The sequence below is a fragment of the Lineus longissimus genome, chromosome 12 (assembly GCF_910592395.1).
Source record: "Lineus longissimus chromosome 12, tnLinLong1.2, whole genome shotgun sequence".
NCBI classification, from domain to species: domain Eukaryota; kingdom Metazoa; phylum Nemertea; class Pilidiophora; order Heteronemertea; family Lineidae; genus Lineus; species Lineus longissimus.
The window spans coordinates 16,808,586-16,823,321 of NC_088319.1; the positions used below are offsets into that span (position 1 = coordinate 16,808,586).

Consider the following 14,736-nt stretch of genomic DNA (forward strand, 5'->3'; position numbering starts at 1 on the left):
GTAGCTACAAGCTTAGTCTGATTCTATATGAAAAATAGGGTCAACATGAGTTCCTGTTTACACTAATTCTGCAGAAATTTAATTAAGAAATGTCAGTGGTGTTCTAAAGCTCCCTTAATCTAGTTTGATCCCATGCACAACACCAAGTAATAAACATTCGATAATCACCTCTTATCCTTTAAAAGCCATGTCAATATGTTTTCAGTTTTAGTTTTTTGCTTGCAGACATTCTATTAAAATCAGTTGGGTGAACTTTTTTTTTATTCGGTTAACCTCAAATATGTGGACAAAGTACATGTAGACCATACCTCGTTCAAATTTTAAGACGTTTTTTTTTGTCTCACTCAATTTGACTAGAGATTCGTGTCGAGTAATTGACCATGTTTGATTTTATGCATACATGTCTGTTTATAGCCTAGGCCTTTGTACAGCCAGACACGAGCCGTTGTCGTTCTTTTCGTGTTATTGTTTAGGTCTATTGGGTGATATTAATGATTACGATGGACTGAGAGGATATATGCCAACGCGAGTTGTAGCCAGGTGTAATGTTTTTGAGTGTTTCTATTTTTGAGTGTTTCCCCTCATTGTTTGGGAACGCTAAAAGATAGATTGACAAGTTTTTCTGTGTTTCCCCCTATTGAAAAGTCGTGGTCTCTCTAGCTGCCTATTGTCTGGAAACACTGACACATGGGAAACAACCACAGATGTTACACCGGCCTAATAACATTTTCTGTGAGTGGTCTAGGAACATAATATACTCAAGAAACAGAAAATGTGTTTGGATCATTCCTTACTCAAACAGTTATGTATAAACTTGCAAGCCAAAATCACGCATTGTCCCGCGAAGGGCTCGGCAGCCAGAGTATCCACCTGCCTAGCTGTTGATGTAATTGAAAATTACTTGAAGTGAAAAACAAGCTCATGACTTGACACGGAGAGGCTAAATCTAGATCAGTCAAAAAGCCTTAGTTGCCCAATTTAAATAGTTGGCAAAATGCATGGTATTAGTTTTTTTATGAATGTTATTCAGCACACAATATCGTTAGAGTACCCATGGAGGTAATACCTCCATGGAGTACCCAACAATACAAAACGATTTTCTACCAGCGGTTAATGATTTAGAGGTACACGGTCACAGAAAACAAGTTTAGGCAAAGGTGAAGTTTGTTGGTCAAGTTCCACTTAAAGGCATGCATACATAGGTTGGTTAAGGAAGCTACCCCATTTCCCAGATCTCAGAAATTGTAAGCTTTATGTATACATCTCACATTCTCAACAGAGTATGCCTTAGATCGACCCCAGAATTATTATGCTCCTGAACTAACAAACGCTGTTAACAAATCACAATTACCCAAGATTCTCCAGTTAATAGTGATCAGAACGCCTGTCATTAAAAGTGATACATTATTGCCTACCACCGATGGCAGAGGATACGTGGTATATTGGCTGCTTTATTACAAGAATATGGATCTGTGCAAATAGTGTCTGGCAGCAAATGAAACATTACCAAGTTTCATTGCAATCATGTTGAGGAAACATTTGCTCCAGTTTGTAGAATGGCGTCCAATGTGTGGGTTTCTACATGTATTGACTTGACATGTACATGAGTTTTATTGGCAAGTTATGGTGGACAATCCGTAGTTTCTGCCCAAGCAAGTGAGTAAGAGCCATTGCTTGATATTGGCATCTTGAGAAACTTCCTCACAACTCACTGTTTCTTTTCGGCGTAGACCCAGTGACATCCTCTTTCCCATTCTCCGAAGCAGACATAATATAACAGCATAATCTGCCTGCCAGTACGGAGGACCACGGAGGATACCACTTTCCACTGCACCACAACCAAACTGGAAAACATCGCCACACTTCACGACATCCTATCCTGACGGAAGACATGGCAGACCCGACAAGAACATCTAATCAATAATCCACTCATGACTTATGACAACATGGCCTGGTAAAAAATCCATCACTCTTCGAAAGTAATCCCGAAAATTGATTTTTTTTTAAACCTTGAGTGAAAACGATTGTTTATTTTCGGACTGGGCATATTGGGAGTGCTTACAAAAGCGACAGATGGGCGATTCGTTGTGCATTCAGTACAAATAAAGCCTGTTGGGCGAAAAGAATTAGCTGCGTTTTTCATCTTGAGGACTTGCATGTTTGTGAAGCCATAGAATAGAATAGGCTACGACCTAGAACCTCACACTTCAAAGTAATATGTTTTGGCAGGAACGTATACTGGAATATAGTGCTTTATTGGATGACATGGCAAACATATTTTGCCATATCCAGGGATGTCGTTACCATTTTATCTTAGACAGCTGCAATTATTGTCTCCCTACTACGCCTTTTGATATACTCCACCACTTCTTGTTGTTTACACGGATTTTCACTTTCCCTCTGCCTCAGGATAAAATAGTGACATTACTGACACTGTCTCTTTCTTATAGCCATGCAGAGAGAACCGCAGACGCCGGTTACGCAGTACACAGCTGTATAGTATACTAGCATAGGACTGGCAACTTCATCAATCAATTTTGAAGTCAGACGGGAAAATCAATGAAATGTTGAAATAGCATGGTTAGGCTACTTTAGTATGAAATGCCGTTTCTGCACCTGGAGACTATTGGGATAAGACGAATCGGCAATAAATGATGTGTTTGGACTTAGGTTTGGATAAAAACAGGTTGCTCTTATAGTTAATCAATATCCTACAGTTTCTGAATATTTAAGGGAGACTACATGACTGTTTGCATACTGCACTATACCTTAAAGATAATGCATAGAACTGAACTAGAGAGGTCTATCACCTGACTACATACATGGAAGAATTCTGCAATAGATATATCATTTTACATCAAAGATTTTATCATTTCATAGAGATTCACAGGTAACGTTCCCATTCGCATATCATGATATCAAATGTTTAATTACACTGCGTATACTCTAATTAACTGAGCAGCAGATGTCAAAGTCATTTTTAACACAAATTTATAATTTCATACCAATTTACATCATGCGCATGTCTGATCAGTTCTTACAAATTTCGGTTAGATTTCATTTCATTTCCATATCAAACAGGTGCATTGCTTATTTCATATATTAGTGTACAGATGGCCGTGTCATCCTGATGCAACTAAATATGTTGTTGTCCACGTTAATTTTGCTCGAAGCTGGCCTGAAAATTCCTATATAACGTACTCATACGATTACATGGCTTAACAGGGATGCCTACAGCTCAAAGTAATGCGAAACAACTTCACTAACGATTTTTTTTAAATTTTGACTCTAAATTTTCCATGTTGCAGTATTTATTGTGCATTCACACGTAAATGCACATGGGTCAACTCACCTGATGTGCAACTGACTATAAATTGGAATCATTGTAATATTATTCTGGATGCAACCGAATAATTGATTGATAGACTGGCATGTTATGGTTTGGCTTACCCTAGGGAGAGGTAATGCATACGGGATTTAATTTTTAACAGTTTCAGAGATAAATGCGTGTTCCATTATTTGCAAGTAATAAACTACGATCAAGCATCTTTTTCTGATTCATTTCTGAAATTGAATTATTTAGATAAAATACATCTAGATCCGGCCTGTAAATTGAGCAATTCCAAACTGGACATAATTGAACTATTACATAGTTATTCCTAGCGATTCATCACCGAAATGATATTGGTAAATATCTCTGTTGGTGATCTGCAAATAAGTATACTGCACACTTCATAGCAAATACGAATCGTGCCACTCATATATTTCTATGAAAAACATCATCTTGCGGCGATAATGTGAAATTATTGAGAGGATTTTTTTCTTAATATTTATTTGCTATTGTGTCCATTGAAATAGTTCAAGTCCCAATTACAAACAGATATTAATGTTAAGTGACAACATGCTTGTAGTAGTCAGTGTCGAGTCAAATTCTGCCAAGTGTTTGTATATCAAGGGAACTCTTGAAAGCCCCACCGAAGAAATGTAATAGTGTGCACGTTTATACTCTATTGTGTACAAAATTACTATGTCTTTCCTTCTAAAATAAGGTAGTATCTATCTTTATGTTATACCACCGACATTCTAGTACAGTCTATATCATAGTGCTATCAAGAACTAGGGACTTTATACGACATTTCATCAACCAATCCACCCCCTGGATCTACTTGCTTCCTACCCTTTAACAAGAAAGATGTCCCTTGAATCATCCAACTTTCCAATTCAACCTTAGTCTCCCGGCCAAATAAAACACCGACTGTCACCATAACGCAACATGTAGCAGCAATAACTAATAATTCATGAAAGACAAAATGAAGGATTAAGACTCAGCAGATTGTGATACGAGCCAGCTTCCACCACGCGCCCAATCAATCAATCAGACCTTAATTAACCAATCAATGGCTAATTACACCCTTGATTGGAACCCGCATGCAGGGCATCCAGTAGTTAATTGATTTCATTTAAGTCGCCACACGATCACTTGATACTTCTATCCAGTGGATATCGACTGGTATACTTTCACTATTAGTAGATGGAGAGTTCCGTTGCATTGTACTTAACAAGAGAACAACTTCCCACTTGTAAGAATGGGAAAATAATCGGGACCCTATGATCTGGCCTACAAGACAGAAAGATGCATCGAATCAAGAGCTTTCCATAGAATGGTCATGTTAATATGATTACAATTGGTACCATCAGAGAGAGTTGAGCAATATTTGTACCACATAGTTGGCTCGACAAGGACGCCAGCCAGCATAACATGTGAACTACTTGGAGTCAGTTGCAGAATAACGTGTGTAAGGTTTCTCTTCATTCAAATGGGAGAATTTTCCATTTTGTAAAGGTTTTATCTTTCCATTGGGAATATTCGCCATATGAAGCTATCCTCTATTGGAATATATTTCCCCTATCTAAAAGCCAGGGCATGTAAATATCAAGCAATTTACAATGAATGAGTCACTTGATGCACATTGATACAATGATGACTGATGTGAGAACCGTGATGGGAGAAACCAATAAAAGTATTTGATAAGAGTCAATTACACGTGGTAGAATGAGTCAAGCGCTGAACAAATTCACCAACGGAACCTTATTGGCAGGCCAGATATTATGGGTCTGCATCTCATTATAGTGATAGAATAAATAAACAACGGCACGTTCACAGCAAATCTTCTTTATATCCTATAGAGAACTAAGGGAGATGTCGTAAAAAATGGATGTAGATTGGATATACTTTGGATCTACAATGACTGAAGATTCGCCTGTTTTGGTGTGTGTTTTTTCTGTCGCTGTAACGATGTACAAATGGCCGCTTACGTCATTACAGCATTAGTCCCGCCATGTTCGCCAGCATAGCAACAGCATCTATCAAAAAAAGCAATAGCCACTGCTAATCTGTCTCTCCAAATAGCCAGCTGATTTGCCTTGTCAACTGATGCAAGTGCTGTTGACCATTACACAACGATCATTAGTCTCAGCTGCAATGCTAACTGGTGAAATAATCGTGTCACCGCAAAAAAGTCGTTGACAATTTCTCTCTTTTTGACCGATGCAAATGATGTCGCCATGATACATTTACAATTAGCCTTGATATCCTGAGCAACAACAAATCTTTCCATGGAGCTGTGTGATCACATGAAGGCAAAAAAGATGCCGACGAAATGTGATCCGACTCCTCAATCATAAAACCTTTTCTGCTTTGTCAACCATCTCACGGTTAGGCTAATACTGCTTGACCTACAGGATGCAAATAGACGTCATTATTTACATCGATGGCATTAGCCTCATTCTGCAGTGTGCTGACCAGTGAGGTAATCAATCACTGCAAAAAGCTGATATGCACTGGCAAAAACTAATCTGGCGACTAAATTGGACAAATGTTCCAATCGCCTATGAAAATGACATCAGCATACTAACGCTAGCGCTAACATTCCTGACCCGACAAGAGCCAACAGGACTACCTTTACGCTCACCACAGTAAGCATTAAACTCAGACGTGAGCAGCAATGCTGGCCATTCACTAAGGTAATGATACTGGCAAAAGAAGACAAATACCGACATTAAGTGCAACGAGTTTTGCAAATCACCAATGACCGTGACATTTGCATGCTGCTGCTTAGATGTCCAATCCGACCAATGCAAAGCAGTTCATCATCACCATAGCACAGCTACATGTAGCATTGTCCGTGTATGTGCTGCATTGCTAGCTAGCCGGTGAGTTAATCGTATCACTGCAAAAAAAGTAGCTGGGCAAAAACTGATGTAGTTGGTAATGGTGGACACTAATCACTGCTGGAATATTGAAATTGGGCGCGAGAAAAAGGATGTGGTCTGTCGGCGTGACACTTGTGCAGGAAACGGACAGGTACATCTACTGCCTCTGCAGTAAACAGAAGATTCTGTTTTTTTGTAGAGACAGAAAATATGACTGAGGGACGGTTAAAGCGGTATTGTTGTGTTTTGTCAGGTATGTATTCTGATGAGGCATGGTAGCATACAGCCGCATCCTATACCACTCTGGTTCAAATGGGTCCGGGATGGCAACCAGCCTAATCATCACTACACACTTACTGGGAACAGGCTATTGGAAATAGACCGACGGTCTTCCTGCCTCCTCATTTTTCCAGGCTCCCCAGTTCGGCAAAGAGGTCGGAGTGAAAAATGAAATTACAGAATACGTATATGTAGGGACCTTATTAACGCCGCCAGCTCCAAAACGAACTCGTTTAAAAATGTAGTGAGCACTTCGAGGCTCTCATGAATAGTGGCAACCACTTCTGGTTATCACCCGGAAATCTCATCCAATAGCAATTATATAGTACTTCGGCACTGTACTACGAGTTGAAGAGAATTGGTTCACAAGGCAGCGAATGTTTCGACAACATTGAGCCTTTCACCAACACGAGCCTGTTTTGCATCCACAGTAAGGTTGAACATCAGGCGGCCATGATGAGGCGATGAAACGCATTTAGATAAGCTTATACAATAAACTTTGCAGCAACAATAGTTACCTAAAAGATACAAGAGAATAGAGATTTCATCATAATATGCCAGAATGCCATGAGGAATTTAGCCAAAGGCAAAATCGATGGAGACACAGATCGAGGCAACTGAGATCGATGGAAAACAGACATATAGAATATTGAACAAGCACAAAGATTTGTTTTTTAAATATTTGAATATTTGTTGAACTTTGTTTAACTTCATCAAAACTTCCAGTTTTGATATTATCAACCGAAATACATTTTGAATCACTTAGGCAGCCAGAAATGGTAAACAGGGGGATTGCATTCATGTCATGGCATGATGGTTATAACCTCTGCACCGTAGTGGCACATGTACGAGCCAAGATGTACACATATAGCGTGACTGCAGCGCAGAGGGGTTGCAATCACGGCATGATGAGGGCAGCAGTGGCAGCGCAGAGGTAACAGGACCAGAGGCCAAGAAGCCACGTCACGGCATGATGGCGGCCGCACTGCAATGCACTGCGGATCACGCGGAGGCAAAGCGCCAGAGGAAACAGACCCAGAGGTCAAGAAGCCACGACACGGCATGATGGCGGCCGCACTGCAATCAGAGGCCAAGAAGCCACGACACAGCATGATGGCGGCCGCACTGCAATGCACTGCGGATCACGCGGAGGCACAGCGTCAGAGGCAACAGACCCAGGAGCCAAGGAGCCACGTCACGGCATGATGGCGGCCGCACTGCAATGCACTGCGGATTACGCGGAGGCACAGCGCCAGAGAAACAGACCCAGAACCCAAGGAGCACGATCACTGATAACAAACTCTCTTCGTGGTTGGAAGGAGAGATTGAATTTGTTGTGAATACCTCTGATCGGTATTTGCGTGTTTTTGTTATGATATCAATACGCTTGTGATGAGCTTCCGGGCGCAGATAGAACCTGTCGATACGATGAGTGCTCAGCAAAGGATGGGTGATGCATTTGATCTGACAGGTTTAACCCATATTGTTTAAGCAGAAGTGGATCAGAAAAAATAGTACATGAAACCCTGGTATAAAGATATTTAAAACCTGTTTTTTTAGCCAGTGTTATTTTCCAGATTACTCAAGTGCTAACTTAAAGATATGAACAGTTTTCAAACGTTTTCTTTTCCAGCGAGCGCAGCGGTCTTAAAACATGTTCAATAAGATGAGGTTATTTTCAACGGCTTTACCTGTGAAGTGTTTTTAGCGAGTTCACTGGGTCTAACCTGATTTGGATCGATTTCAAATAAAATCAACTCAAGAATTTTCAAATAACCTGACGTCTTCCACCTCAGAGTCAGCATAAATTCAAAATTTAAACTTGGATTTCAAGTATTGTCTTCTTGTAGGCTCATATGATAATAGAGGCCAGGATGATTATTCCTTGATTTTGATCCAATGATATTCTGTGATTTCGAATAGTGCACATCATGATCAAGAGCATTTGAAACCGCCGTACAAATATTAACAATTTGGCAAAAGAAGAATTTCAAAGATTTTTTTTCAAACTGGGATTTCAAACGAATTCTCGTGTTCAGGTATAGAGCGGGTGTTGGTTTCACAAAACGATTATAGCCTGGTATGAAGCGTAAACTCGTATCTACAAGATCATCCGATTTCAGTCGAAAAGTTTGTTTTTAAAACCACTTTTTACATGTTTTGTCGCGACGTCTGAGCTATTGGAATCTCAAAGATTACTCCAGAGGTTTTAGAGTTATCTTGGGTTCTCATAGCTTTGGTTTTGTTCGCTCTGCTATCCTAGGATGACTTTATCTTTGCTTTTACATTCTCTTTCGATGACTGTGAGTGAATGTGAGTACAGTTTTTTAAAAGTGAGACACGAGTCAGATTTTGATGCGGTGAGTTTTCAAGGAAATCTTCCAAAGACACAGTGACTATTTTGACATCAAAATAAAGCACACACAAAGATTTCTTGACAATGTTTCAAATGTTTCATGATGAAGACATCGCAGACAGAGCAAGCACTAGTAACTATGTTTGACATTAACACGAATACAACATGTCAGAGCAACAAAATAATAAGCAACACTGCCAATCACAATACACCTTTTCGCTCTCAGCTTTGATAGCGAGAACATGAAAGTGCCAAAAGGTGTAAAAAAGCAATGCTGTCTATAGAAATAAGAACAATCGACCAGCATCGCTCTGACGTTCGATAACCGCCCCTGGCACAACCCAACAATCAAATTCCAATATGTAAAACTGAGTCACGAAAGGACTGAGGGAAGATTATCGAACTTGCTCAAAGCGTTATCGATTTGTGGATTTGTTCTGTGTTTTATTCATCATCTAATGGATTGCCATTCTAGAGATTATTGATTAGATATTATTCTGAGTGTCTCTGAAAGGAACGAGTGGGCTGGAACAAATCTGATGAAACTTTCTTCAATCTTGTTCCGTCAATCATTTGTGCCAAAGTTTATCATAATATTATTTTTGTTGTAGTCAACTTCCAAAAACCTATTACAAAGATTTTTTGGTATTTCACATAGGAATTTACACCCGTTTGTCACGATAGTCAACCAAAGATGTAAGATTCCATCAAAGGTATGTATGATAAACGTCTAGACACCCAGTGAAATCCATAATCATGACCATTCTTAAGTCGGAGTTCCCTCATACAAAAGCCCTGTCCGGAAACGAGTCACCCTGATAAGAAGGAAGCAGCCGTAACCTCAGCTGGTAATTCAATAACTCCCCTAAAAACTAGTCACGACCATGTTTTGTTCTTACTTCTTCTACTTCTTCCCCACATCACGAAATCTGATCAAAAACCGATCGAACGAGCAAATATAATATCTGATGGCCCATCAATATCGCGGAGAAATACTATAGCTCCCTATTTGCTAAACCAATTATGTAGACGCCATTTTTGGACACCTGATCTGTTGACGGGAGACGGTGGAAGAGGATGCGATGGATTAGAAGAACTCGACATGGTATTGTTTAGCACTAGAAGGACTTGCGTTACAGCAATTCAACAGCAACATACGTCCTGTTACGGGGTATCTTGTCTTTTTTGGCCCCATTGGACAACCTATGGCACAGCGGAGCGCAGTTGTGTGCGTCCACAAAATGCTGTCGGCAAAACTGTGAAGATGACGCGATGTTTTCAAAATAGTTGTTTCGTGCATCTACCAAGCGGTTTAAGTTGTTGAGGAAGGGAAACATGGTGCCGGTATAATCATTGACTGCTTCTGAGACTGAAGGCAAGGCCAGCATTTGGGCTTCAACGTGTTCACAAACAAGAGTTGCAAAGTGATATAAAAAGATTCTACATAAATCAGAAATAATACTTATGCTTTAAACTAAAAAAAATAGACCACTTAAAAATTCAAAATCCAAAATTAAAATTCAGCAAAATTAAAAATTAAAAATTTCCATTTGACACGTTCTTTTCTTAGCTCGAACCTCGCTTAAACAAATAAATCGATTCCATTCTCTCATGTAATCCACCGCAGAAAATTGACATTCTCATCAATTCAAAGTGATTTTAAAAATGAAAATAATTCCTTATTATGAAAATTGCAAAAAAATGCCATGCGACACATTTGTCTGACATTGAAAAAGAACGAAACCTATCGAGAGATTCTGCATAATAGAACATCGCAAATAGAAGAAATCTATCCCTCAGGCAAAATTAATAATTATCGGAATCAATGTGACACGACAATAGTGAAAGCGAAGAGTTCTTATTGCCCGAGGCGGATTTTAATAATGGAGGAAAGGGCAGGAAGGTTTTGTCGTTTGCGGATTGTTTTTTGTTTGAAGGAATATTTGATTTATCTAAAAGACTACATTTTATTGTATATAAGCCCGGCTGATGGAGGTGGAGCTGGGTAAAGAATCCCAATAAGAGTCTAGTCAAAATCTTATTCCTTATATTTTGTACATTATTTTGGAGATTCTCTTCTAAGAACAGTAAAAAGCTTTTCTGTTTTGTATGAACATGTGAACAAGTACATTATTCAATCATAAGAAGATTCTTGGAAGATTCTCACTTGATCTCAAATATGAATTAAAGAATATTCTTAAGATTTCATGTGTACCGTATACAAAACTGATTAAAGATACATTTATTGACTTAAACTGAGATTCGTATCGGACTTTTCTATCTGGGATGGGCGTTATCTCATGCGAGAGAGGTTTGGGAGAACTTCATGCATTTTGCTTCTTAATCGAGCAGCGGAAGCACATTAAACATCACAGATACAAACGATGTACGTACCCTGCAGTGACGATAAAAATCACGAATGATAATATAGACACTGAGGCCCATCATGAAAGTTTTATAGTCTACAGTTTCATAGCGACTGCAATGCATGTTAGTTCAGCAATCTCATTATTTATCAACAAACAGAGTCTATTTGTAGGCCGCTGACCCACTAAGTAGCATTATCGATCAGGAAATTACAGCAAATTGCTTTTAATCTGCTGAACAATATATTGTTAATATCGGTGTCATTTGATGTGGTATGACAATCAGCGATTTTTCACAGGCTGTCCTGAAACCGCGGATGAATCACTCTTATGAAAACTGTCAAAAGAAGGTTCATGGTACGCTCATACTTGAGGTAGGACCAGGCCGATTTCTACTAACGTCGTTAAGGCTATCCACAGACGGCATAGGCCTGTTAGCAGTATCCCTTTCATTATCAAACATGACGATTAAGTGCCCCCCCCCCCCTCTCTACCCTACATCAAGGTAGTTAGACAACCATGACAGGAGTAACGTAAAACTTCTTATTCAGGTTTCGACAAATGCCTGAACTGAAAGTATCTGAAATAATGTTCCCTATTTGAAAATCAGACATAACACACATATGATATAACATGACATAATACATACTGACGCGCGACATACTAACAGCCCCTTATGTAACACACTACAAAGGCATGCCAAGGAGGGCATAAGCATTTATCTATCGCCAATACCAAAATTAATGGTCTATCAAGTAGAAATGTACCTTTATATTCGCCTTGAATGAAAAACAGACTAACATCTAAAACAGACACGAACTGCTAACCTGCATTACATACCTTTATTTTATCAGATTTAGATCCAAGCGAATTCACTTGATATTTCACTAAGATATCCGAGTTATATCGATTGTAATATCCTCTCTACAACGTAGTCCAGAGTGAACTCTCATGCCATGTGTCGACTGCCAGGATCTGGCTCGATAATTTAGTTCTATAGTCGTTAATAAACGGCGTGGTGGTACTGCACGAATGTTGCAGGAGAGTAGTTACAGGTTAGTGCCGTCCGTTGAATAGAAAGTCCCTGTTACAATATAGGCGTTTGGCATGTTGGCAACATCAGGCCATATATTTATCAATTTCATGCAAGGCCTAGTCGTCTTGACGGGAGATCTACTCAGTCCAGCTATGGTAAGCACATACAAAAAGATCGGATGGCCAGCAATTATAGGGATAACATTTCACATGTCCATCAAGTAGCATGGAGAGGGCATTCCTGTGCGTGTTGAGTACCACAATCCGGTCACAAGCGTTAAGCCCACATCATCGGGCAAGCAAATTCATTCTAAACGCGACGTTCAAAACACAGCAGTAAAAAGTGTTTTGCGTCCTTTCCAGCTGCTACAAGTGTTGTTGAAGTGCCCTTAAGGTTCCACTGCTCATTAACCAGGCTCTCACAAACTCTCCACCAGAAGCTGATGTGCCTGCATATGTACGAGGGCCATTTCAAATCGATATCAGTGAAGATGTGTGCAGCGCACTCTTGGCTAATCCAAATCAATGCTGGGTCAGGCCCCTGGATGGCGTCCAAGGGTTATCGAAATATAAATATATGTACATGAATGAATAAAAAAAGTAAACGAAGAGAAAAACATGTTGCGGATACACGGAGAGTCGAACCCGTGACTACCAGATCAAAGTCCAGCATTCTAACCTTAGAACCACGATATACTGATAATACTATATTGATATTTATTGATTGTGAAACCACGATTGATTTGACTGAGCGAGAATATGGCAATAAACCAGTAAATAATATCCATGATCACGCGAGGGCAGCGTCAGCTAGATGACGAATGCTGGCGTTGAATACCACCAAGACAGGTATATTCTCAATGACACCCATTCACTCCGACACCCATTCACCCAAGTCTTCAACTGTAATTAATCCACAGGGAGAGATAGTGAGTGTTACATCTATTCACGCCTGGCAATAAAAGTAACAAATATCGCACAATCATTGCCAAAGACCGTCATATCCACCAATATAATATTATGTTGAAGCCCATCTATCCTCTCCTTAACCAGGTTGTTACATTCGGACAATGGCTCCTCATCCCATCTGTATCAATGGTTGATTTCATTCATTCTGGTAAGTGCGAGCATGGTGATTTATCACGAGTAGTCGCCTATCCTTCCTTTATTGCTCGAGTTGGTCCATATAAACCCCAAATCGGCCAACCAATGCTTCGACAACCGGAGGGTGCTCCTCGGATAACTGGGATATCAGTGATGAAAGCCACAGACAGCCTTGATGATCAAACCCCTGCGTTAAACCTGTTGTCCAATTTCTCTAGCCTGGCCCCGTCCAGAGACTCAAAGACAAAGCACAGAACACAATCGGGATAAAGTTTTTATCATATTTTGCCGATGCATTTTGATACACTCGCTAAGCTTATGAGATCAACTATCGTCTATTCTCTTCCCAGGATAGACAAAGAAGAAATGACACTTTGAAGTGAACGTTCCTTTTTTTATCAAGTATGTCTCATGTATACGACTATGAAGTCCTTCTTTCATAAACGATGAACTTAGAAACTGCCGATCAACACAAAAGGTCACGTGATATCAGGGGGCGTTACTTTTCGATAGAAAATAGCATGAACTAGACTATCAATATGCTATCATCTTTAAAAGGCGTATTGTCTCTTGCCTCGATCCGTTAAAGGTATTTGTCGCTTTTATCTCTTGGGAAATACGCACAAAGCTTTCATCCAGGGTAACACGATTATGTAAAGAAGATACATGTACATGTATCTATTGCATCAGAAAAAGACTGTACGATAGCTCACATGGTTAATGCTAGCGGGCTCAACGCTAAGTGTCAGGCATTCGGCCCCGACGACAGTCTACTACGCACATCCAAACACGCTACAGGAACGCCAACCTTCTGTCAATGTAAAGTTCAACAGCCATCGTAACTGTCGCCCTGGGAGCTGATGGTACAGGGCGAAGGAATGGACATGCCACTACCCTTTCGAAATGCGAGTACGGCATCGAATTTCGGAATAGGACTCCAGAAGAACGCACGTATGTACCAAACCCACGCAGTAATAGCGCTGTGAACATGCTACAACCAGTTGGTCCGGTTGTAGTGTATCTACGTTGTTTGTACATGTACTTTGTTATTTTCAATAAGGAGCCAAGCACTATGATGCCGTAGAGAGACACAGAAAGCTTATTCGTTTTTCTTCTCAATTCTGCCTTCATCTGATGCGCTGACGTCAATGTCTCCGATAACAAAATAAAAACACATTGCCAAATGCATAATCCATCTGATCGACGCTAACTGGAGCGAACGGGAAAACAGATAATTAAGCCCGAGGCAGGAAAAACCTATAATGCGAAAGACTGCGAAAAGAATGCCGATGCCATATAAAAGATTTAGGTAATTTGTTTTTGCTGATCAACGAAACTTGTACACGGCAGGTGGGAGTGACTCGTGACGGTGAATGTATTGCG

At 40.0% G+C, this 14,736-nt stretch overlaps 1 protein-coding gene across 3 annotated transcripts in view; it reads right to left on the minus strand.

Annotated features, from left to right (window-relative positions):
* Positions 1-14,736, minus strand: part of LOC135497004 (zinc finger protein 385B-like) — a 112,454-nt gene that overhangs the window by 80,880 nt on the left and 16,838 nt on the right. Inside the window, exon 1 of one of the 3 annotated variants that reach the window (XM_064786629.1) lies at positions 12,055-12,160. The exons of the other annotated variants lie outside the window; for them this stretch is intronic. The gene's annotated coding sequence lies outside the window, so the exon portion shown is untranslated. Of the gene's footprint in view, positions 1-12,054; positions 12,161-14,736 lie in introns of those variants that run through there. 3 annotated transcript variants of the gene reach the window in all.